Raw genomic sequence first — 9,088 nt, 5'->3', positions numbered from 1 at the left:
ACAGTATAGCCACGGGGATGTAAAGTCTAGTACAGGAAATGGAGTAGCCAAAGAACTTATACGCATGACCCATGCACATGACCAATGATGGAGGGATTGCCTGAAGGAATGGAGGGTGTAGGCAGAGAGGGCAAAGGGTGAAAAATCAGGACAACTGGAATAGCATGATCAATAAAATATAATAATAAAAAAAAGACCCAGGAACATAAGATCTTGGAAAACCAGCATTGTTATCTGGTTGCACCAGACAAATGGACACTGGATGAAGTTCTCCATGAAACACCTCATTCCAGGAAGTACAACTTGACCACAATGAAAAGAAATGGAAGATTTTTTCCCTAAGATAACAGAGGAAGTGGTCAGTTCATGCCTCATCTATAATTAATCTGCAAAATTTGTAAAGGTATGATTCCAACTATATAACATTCTGGAATAAGCAAAACCAAAGAGATAGTAAAAAGATCAATAGTTGCCAGGGGCCAGAGGAATAGATGAGAAGGTGGAACATAGAGATTGTAGAGAATTGGCATCATTTTTTTCCCTTACATGTTTGGTAGAATTCACCAATGAAAATATCTGGGCCTGATGCTTTCTATTTTGGAGGGTTATTCATTATTGATTCAATTACTTTAATAGATATAGACCTATTCAGATTATCTATGTCTCCTTATATGACTTTTGTTAGATTGTTTTTAGGGAATTGGACCATTTTGTTTAGGTTACAAAGCTTGGGGGCATACTGTTATTTTAGTGTTCCTTTATTATCCTTTTATGTCCATAGCATCAGTAGTGGTGGCCCTATTTCCTTTCCATATTAGCGATTTGTTTCTTCCCTTTTAGAAAAAAAAAGCCAGGTTAGCCAAGGTTGAGGGTTCAATCCCCGGTCAGGACACATGCAAGAACCAGCCAATGAATGCATAAATAAGTGAAACAACAAATCAATGTTCCTGTCTCTCTGTCTCTGTCTCTCCCTCTCCACCCTCTCTCCCTCCTTTCCTCTCTCTCTAAAATCAATAAATAATGAAATGAATTTTTGAAAGGCTAGCGATCTCTGAGGGATGGGAAATAAATGAGATGAGTCCAGTGATTTCTCCAGTTGACTGCCTGAACAAAGTTTCACAGGGAAAGAAAATTTAAGCAGCACCTGGTGGAGGAGACAGACCTGGGAGAGGAAGAGGCCGGGCTGGGAATCTGAGGAGGTCCAGGAGACTAAAGGTTGCAGGACAGTGAAGATTGCTTTATAGAGAGAGAAACTCCAGGCATCTGCAGAGTGATGCCTGATGCAGACACCGGCCCGCAGTGTCTGCGGGGTCATGGATGAGACATGAGACATTCACACGGACTACTGAGTCCTGTGTGGAGGAAAAGGGACAGCCCGGCTACCCTCTCAAGGGGAGGGTGCCTCAGAGCGGCCTGGCCACTCTCTCAAAGGAGAGCACCCCGATCCTTCCTTCACAGGGTTTTTATTGGCTTTCAATTTGCACAGGGATACAGGTAAAGTTCATTAATCATTGTCAGGCAGTAAGGATCAAACAATAGATAATGTTCAAAGAACTAAAAAGGGCTCCCACTGAGTTGGGGTCTTATCACCTAAAAAACTACAGAACTTGAGGAGCTATATTAATTTCCTGCCCAGGCCTTCATAATCTAATTAAGGGCATCCTCAGCAAGCAGGTTTCACGGGATTTTACATATTCCTTTTTCAGGTCTGATCATCCCGGGAAGTCCGCAGTCCCCAGTGTGGATTGCACCAGCCCTTGTTATTGTCACAGGCTTGAGTCAGGCAGAGGAGACAAAGGCAGCCAGGAGATTTGGATGTCTTGCAGGCAGAATGAGGACTCAGGCTTTGTCAAAGCCGAGGGGCAAGGGTTGATCACCCCCTTTTTCCACAGCCCCAAGTCCTTCCCTGGGGCCTCCATGTGATCATGACTGTCTTAGATGATTCCCCCTTTGGGGAATCTCATCCATCATTGGCTAACTGATCAAGCACTGGGGGCCAGGCCAGGAGCAGAAGCAGCGCTCATGCCAGGGAGATAAGCTTGTCTCCTTAGTGGCTTCTGGTGCGGAGGTCTCTCACTCAGCCCTAGCCATGGGGGTTACAGCTCCTGAAACCAGGCCAGCAGTTCCCAACAGATGCCCTTGAATCTTTAACTGAGTTCCAAAATAAGGGCATTCAGGTGAGAAAACAATTGGAGGCTGAAAGAACCACCTGAAATGATTAGAGGAAGCAGTGACTGTTGTTCCTTCCCACAGGTCAAAGCCACCCAGAAGCTGGAGATCACCTCTTACAGAGCTGCCTGGCCTCTTGGAGCCATAGCTGCAAGACTCTGACTTTCCACCCCCTTGCCTACATCCACAGGGGTCAGATGAGAGCCCTCATCACCTTCCACTGACCTCTAGGCTCACCCCCTCTCCAGCCACATCGGCCTCTGGCAGCACATTCAGCATTACACACACACACCAACCTCAGGCGCTCTGCGATTGCTGTTCCCTCTGCCTGGAACGCTGTTCCTAGATGCCCCAGAGCTCGCTTCCTTTCCTCTTTCACATCTCATTCAGATGTCATTTTCTCAGTGAGGCCGTGGTCACACTACTGAAAACTGCAGTGCCCTGACCCCCTACCCTGCTTTATATGTGTCCATAAAACTTTTTATCATTTAGCCCTGGCTGGTGTAGCTCAGTGGATTGAGCTCAGGCTGTGAACCAAAGTGTCGCAGGTTCGATTCCCAGTCAGGGTACATGCCTGGGTTGCAGGCCATGACCCCCAGCAACCGCACATTGATGTTTCTCTCTCTCTCTTTCTCTGTCTCCCTCCCTTCCCTCTCTAAAAATAAATAAATAAAATCTTAAAAAAAAAAACTTTTCACCATCTGACCTATGATATAGTTTATATTTTGCTTACTTACTTTCCTGTCTCTCTCGCTAGACTGTCGGCTCTGGGAAGGCAGAGACTTTGTCTACCTTGTTTGCTATATCCCTCTCGCCTAGGGCAGTGCTGGCCACAGTGTGGAATGAGTTCCACAGCCAGGGGGCAGATGAGGACCCCTCTCCCTCCCCAGGGCTGATCTGAGCTCATCCCCTAGGGATTTCCCACAGCAGCTGCTCACCCTCCTCCTGGTTCTCAAAGGCACAGGTCCTTCCAACGAACCTCCTCCTGGGAGCGGCCAATCTCCACCCCCTCCTACCCCGGCCCCTCGCACCTTCCTCACACATTGCTTTCTAGTCATGGCTCCTTTTTCACTCTTCATGGTGGAGACTTTCAGCTAAGGCCTGGTCCACTGTCATTTGATCAACACTCACAGTAGCCCCTACAGGGTAATCTGTGCCTTGTTTCTGGGACCAACACTCAGAAATAACAACTAGAACACTCGGAGCATTTGTCTGTTCTGCTCCAAGCCCTGGCTCGGGTGAGTTTTGTGAGGTTTGAACTCACTTGTCTTCACAGTAACGCTTGGATGTGGCTGTCAGAGAAGGTGACTAACTGGGGTCACACGGCAGGTAAGTGTGGGAACCAGGATTCAAGTCTGAGTTCCAGGTATCTCTCCCATCCCACAATTCATCTGGACTTGCCCATCTGTGCCCTTTTCTCTCTCTTTTTAGGTTTATTGGAGTATCATTTACAAATAGCAATAGGTTAAGGTATGACTTGATGTTTTGATATACACATACATTGCGAAATGATTACCAAACCAGGCTAGTTAACACATCCATCCTCATGTCCTCACATAGTTCACCTTGGTCCTGTTCCCATCAGCCAGAATAAGAAATTTCATAATTCACAGGCACTGCACAGAGCACTCCAAAGGGTCTTGCCTTGGTAGTGAGGCAGCGTTAGCTCTGGACCAAATGCTGCTCTGGTTTCCCCAACAAGTCACAGGTAAGACCCAAAGGCTCAAACCAACAAAGGTAATAACATACAAACATATATATTTGGGAATTTTTGTTTTTATTTTGAAATGGTAGCTTCATTTTTGTAAGCTAACAAAAATACAAATTTTTTTAATAAATTAAGATTTTTTAGTGATCTGATAATAGATGTCATCACAGATATCCAAGGATGAAAGAGAAATGCAAGGCTGCTCCGTGACTAGGAGACTTAAATCAGCCTCTGCGACTACTGCCCACGTTGCTCACAATGGCGCAGGGTCAAGTCAAAAAGGAGGAATTGATTAGTTTAACTTAGTCTGAGACTTTTCCCCCCTAGGCCATATCCTCCTAGTTCTGTCAGGACAGGAGACACAAAAGCACAAACTGTGGGTGAAGTCCAATGAGTGTGGGAGGCGATGGCTGACATCTCTCTGAGAGCCAAGAGCAGGAGCTATTTGTTAAAGGTTGGTGATAGCTAAAACCTTGAGAGCCATGACGTCGGCCAGGAAGAATGTATATGGAGAAGGGCCAAGGACAGACTTGACATACACAAGACGACAAGGAGAGCAAGAGGAGAAACAAAAGCATTACAAACAATCCAGATATTTTATAATAGAGGGTTTAAAGAAGATGAAAGTAATCAATAATGCTAATGGGGAGTTTTGTAAGCACAGGTCTGAAAGACCAAATCCAATGGATTTGGCAACGCAAAGGCCAGTGCTGACGTTACTAGCAGGAGCACCAACACTGTGGTGGGTCAGAGCCCAAACTGCGGTGAGTCACAGTGGCTGGGGAAGAAGAAGACACAAGCGTCCATTACACTATTTTACCAAGAAGTCTGCTGGAAAAGAGAAGGAGAGAAATTAAAGGGAAATTAGAGGGGGATGTGGCGTCAGTGTGGGATTTTAAAATTTCTTGTGAAATAAAAGTCTTGAGTGTGTGTGTGAGCCGAGGAGAAGCCAACAGAGAGAACGTGTGGAAGGCGGAAAGTGATGGAAGAAACAAAATTTCTGGGAGACATGAGGGAACAGGAGTTAAGGGGATAGGTAGAGGGGTCAATTTTTAAAAAATATATTATTTAATGCAGTCAGTTAAAACATTTTCTATTTCTGTTCCTGTCTTCCTTTTTTCTTTTGAAAATTTTTAATTCAACTTTGAAATGGGTAACCTGTTCATAGGGTTCAAAAATGTTTAAAGGTACAAAGGTGTGTACACCGGAAAGTCTTGTCCAACGATGGGGCAAAGGGCCAAGGGACGCCATGATGAGAAGGTGTCGTAAGACTGACAAACAAAGCAGGCCATTCCACAGAATATAAAAAATGTATTATAGGGTAATGTACTTACAGGAATGTAGGGTCGACACAGCAGTTATTTGTGCGAATTTTCTCCACTAACGGACCCTGGTTAGAGTACTTTTTCCCAAGTATAACTCAGGTGCTACGGATTGAGGAGACCAGGTGCGCAGCACAGGCCGGGGCAGCACCTTCTGGTGGTCTTGTGACAGGTGACTGTTTATAATCAGTTCTTCACCAGTTTGACAGCTATGTCGGTTGTTACGGCACTTCAGCTATTACTAACAGAAACACCTCTGGCTGCATTTTAAGGAACACAGATAATCATCAACTAGGAGGCTTTGCTATGCTTTGCTAAAGCCATTTATGTTAGCCGAAGGTCAGGGCACTCCAGATACAAAATGGGGTTCATTTATATCAACATCTATACAGTTTTCACTACATACCACTCTTGCTTTTTTAAAATTTTATCTTTTTTATTTTTTAAATTATATTGTTAAAGTACAATTGTCCGCCTTTCCCCCCACCACTCCCCCCCACCCCAGCCATTCCCACCTCCCTCCCCTGATTCCACCCCCACGTGGTTTTGTCCATGTGTCCTTTATAGTTGTTCCTCAAGCTTTCTTTTTTTTAACCTAACAATATATTTTGGAAATCTTTCCACGATAAGCACATAAAGTGTTTTCTCCTTTTTCTGACTGAATCCAATCACCTATTGATGCAGCATGTATTATGACAATTATAAACATTGCTGAAATTATCTGTTTTGTATATTGAACTGCTAAACATCTTAAATTTCTAGAATTGGAATAATTTATTCAAAAGTATGTATAAAGAAATTTTCAGTCACCCTGGCCAGTTACCTCAATTGATTACAGCATCATCTTGATACCCCAAGGCTGCAGGTTCGAGCACCAGTCAGGGAACATACACAAATCAACCAATGAATGTGTCAATAAGTGGAGCAATAAGTTGATCTCTCTCTCTCTGTCTCTCAAATCAATAAATTAAAAAAATATTTAAAAGAAATTTTCAGTCTAGCCCTGGCTGGTGTAGCTCAGTGTATTGAGTGCTGGCCTGAGAACCAAAGGGTTGCAGGTTCAATTCCCAGTCAGAGCACATGACTAGGTTGTGGGCCAGGTCCTCCGTTGGGGGCATGCAAGAGGCAACCACATATTGATGTTTCTCTCCCTCTCTTTCTCCCTCCCTTCTCCTAGCTCTAAAAATAAATAAATAAAATCTTTGTTTTTTTCTTTCTTTTTTTTATTTCAATCATTGTTCAAGTACAGTTTTCTCCCCCCTACTCCCGTTCCAGCCCCTCCACCCAACCCTCCCCCCTTCCCCCCATTACACCCCACCCTTAGTTTTTGTCCATGTGTCCTCCAAATTTGTTCCTGTAATCCCTACCCCTTCCCCCCTGAAATTCCCTCTTCTCTCCCCTCTGGCCACTGTCAGACTATCCCCTATTTCAGTGTCTTTGGTTATATTTTGCTAGTTTTTTGTTTTGTTTTGTTTTGTTGTTTAGATCCCTGTTAAAGGTGATATCATGTGGTATTTGTCTTTCACTGCCTGGCTTGTTTCACTTAGCATAATGCTTTCCAGCTCCATCCATGCTGTTGCAAAGGGTATGAGCTCCTTCTTTCTTTCTGCTGTATAGAATTCCATTGTGTAAATGTACCATAGTTTTTTGATCCATTCATTTACTAATGGGCATCTAGGTTGCTTCCAGCACCTAGCTATTGTAAATTGTGCTGCTATGAACATCGGGGTGCAAAGGTTCTTTTGTATTGGTGTTTTAGTGTTCTTAGGATAGAGTCCCAGCAATGGAATTGCTGGGTCAAAAGGCAGATCCATTTTTAGTTTTCTGAGGAAGTTCCAAACTGCTTTCCATAATGGTTGTACCAGTCTGCAGTCCCACCAACAGTGCACTAGGGACCCCGTTTCTCCACAACCTCTCCAACACTTGTTGTTTGTTGCTTTGTTTATGATGGCCATTCTGACTGGTGTGAAGTGGTATCTCATTGTGGTTTTAATCTGCATCTCTCTGATGGCTAGCAATATTGAACATCGCTTCATGTGTCTTTGGATTTTCTGTATGTCCTCCTTGGAGAATTGTCTGTTCAAGTCCTTTGCCCATTTTTTAATTGGGTTACTTGTCTTCTTAGAGTGGAGTCGCGTAAGTTCTTTATATATTTTGGAGATTAAACCCTTGTCTGAGGTATCATTAGCAAATATGTTTTCCCATACAGTTGGTTCTCTTTTTATTTTGATACTGTTTTCCTTAGCTGTGCAAAAGCTTTTAATTTTGATGAGGTCCCATTTGTTTATTCTTTCCTTTATGTCCCTTGCTCTAGGAGACAAGTCAGCAAAAAAGTTTCTGCGTGAAATATCTGAGATTTTCCTACCTACGTTCTCTTCTAGGACTTTAATGGTGTCACGCTTTATATTTAAGTCTTTTATCCACCTTGAATCTATTTTTGTATAAGGTGTAAGTTGGTGCTCGAGTTTCATTTTTTTGCACGTAGCTGTCCAGTTCTCCCAACACCATTTGTTGAAGAGGCTATTTTTATTCCATTTTATGTTGCTGCTTCCTTTGTCGAATATTAATTGACCGTAGAGGCTTGGGTTTATTTCTGGGCTCTCTGTTCTGTTCCATTGGTCCATGTGCCTGTTTTTATGCCAGTACCAGGCTGTTTTGATTACAGTGGCCTTGTAGTATAGTTTAATGTCAGGTATTGTGATTCCTCCTACTTTACTCTTCTTTCTCAAAATTGCAGCAGCTATTCGGGGTCGTTTATGGTTCCATATAAATTGTTGAAGTGTTTGTTCTATGTCTGTGAAATATGCCATTGGTACTTTAATAGGTATTGCATTGAATGTGTAGATTGCTTTTGGTAGTATGGACATTTTAATGATATTAATTCTTCCAATCCATGAACACGGTATATGTTTCCATTTGTTTGTGTCTTCCTTGATTTCTCTCCTCAGTGTTATGTAGTTTTCTGAATACAGGTCTTTTACCTCTTTGGTTAGGTTTATTCCTAGGTATTTTATTTTCCTTTTTGCTATTTCAAATGGGATTTTTTTCTTGATTTCTGCTTCTGTTGTTTCATTGTTGGTGTACAGAAATGCCTTTGATTTCTGGATATTGACTTTGTATCCCGCTGTTTTGCCAAATTCATTTATTAGGTCAAGCAGTTTTTTGGTGGAGTCTATAGGATTTTCTATGTACACTATCATGTCATCTGCAAACAGTGACAGTTTTGTTTCCTCTTTTCCGATTTGGATTCCTTTTATTTCTTTTTCTTGTCTGATTGCTGTGGCTAGAACCTCCAGTACTATATTGAATAGAAGTGGTGAAAGTGGACATCCTTGTCTTGTTCCTGTTCTTAGTGGAAAAGATTTTAATTTTTTAAAAAATAAATAAATAAAATCTTTAAGAAAAGAAAAGAAATTCCAGTCTAGATTATGAGAGGCAGATTAGCACTGCAGTTAAGAGCTAAGAGCTCTAGACTACTTAAATCCCAGCTTCATCACTAATTCTGTGGCGTCGGGCAAGCCTTTCTGTCTGTTTCCTCACATGAAGAATGGAGATGGTGATAACAGCAGCACCTATCTTACAGAATTTGTGTAAAGATTACATGAAATAGTACATGTAATACATAGCCAATGCTCAATAAAATTATTATTGTTTTACCAAACTGTTAGATGGTTTGATTAGAAACAGGAATAGCAATGCATTATCTTTAAGGTTGAAGAAAAGGAGGTAATACAGCAGAAATTGGGGGAGATAAAATTTAATGGTCTCTGATTGCTTAAGTAAAAGGTAACATTACCTGCTGAGCACGAAAAGAATGGGGCGGAGAATGCGGCCTCAAGTTTGGAGGAGGGACTGAAGTAGAGTAAGCATGACCATCTTTGGGTGTGAG

Source organism: Phyllostomus discolor, chromosome 5, assembly GCF_004126475.2.
Source record: "Phyllostomus discolor isolate MPI-MPIP mPhyDis1 chromosome 5, mPhyDis1.pri.v3, whole genome shotgun sequence".
Taxonomy (NCBI): domain Eukaryota; kingdom Metazoa; phylum Chordata; class Mammalia; order Chiroptera; family Phyllostomidae; genus Phyllostomus; species Phyllostomus discolor.
Note: the sequence above shows the minus strand (reverse complement) of the source record.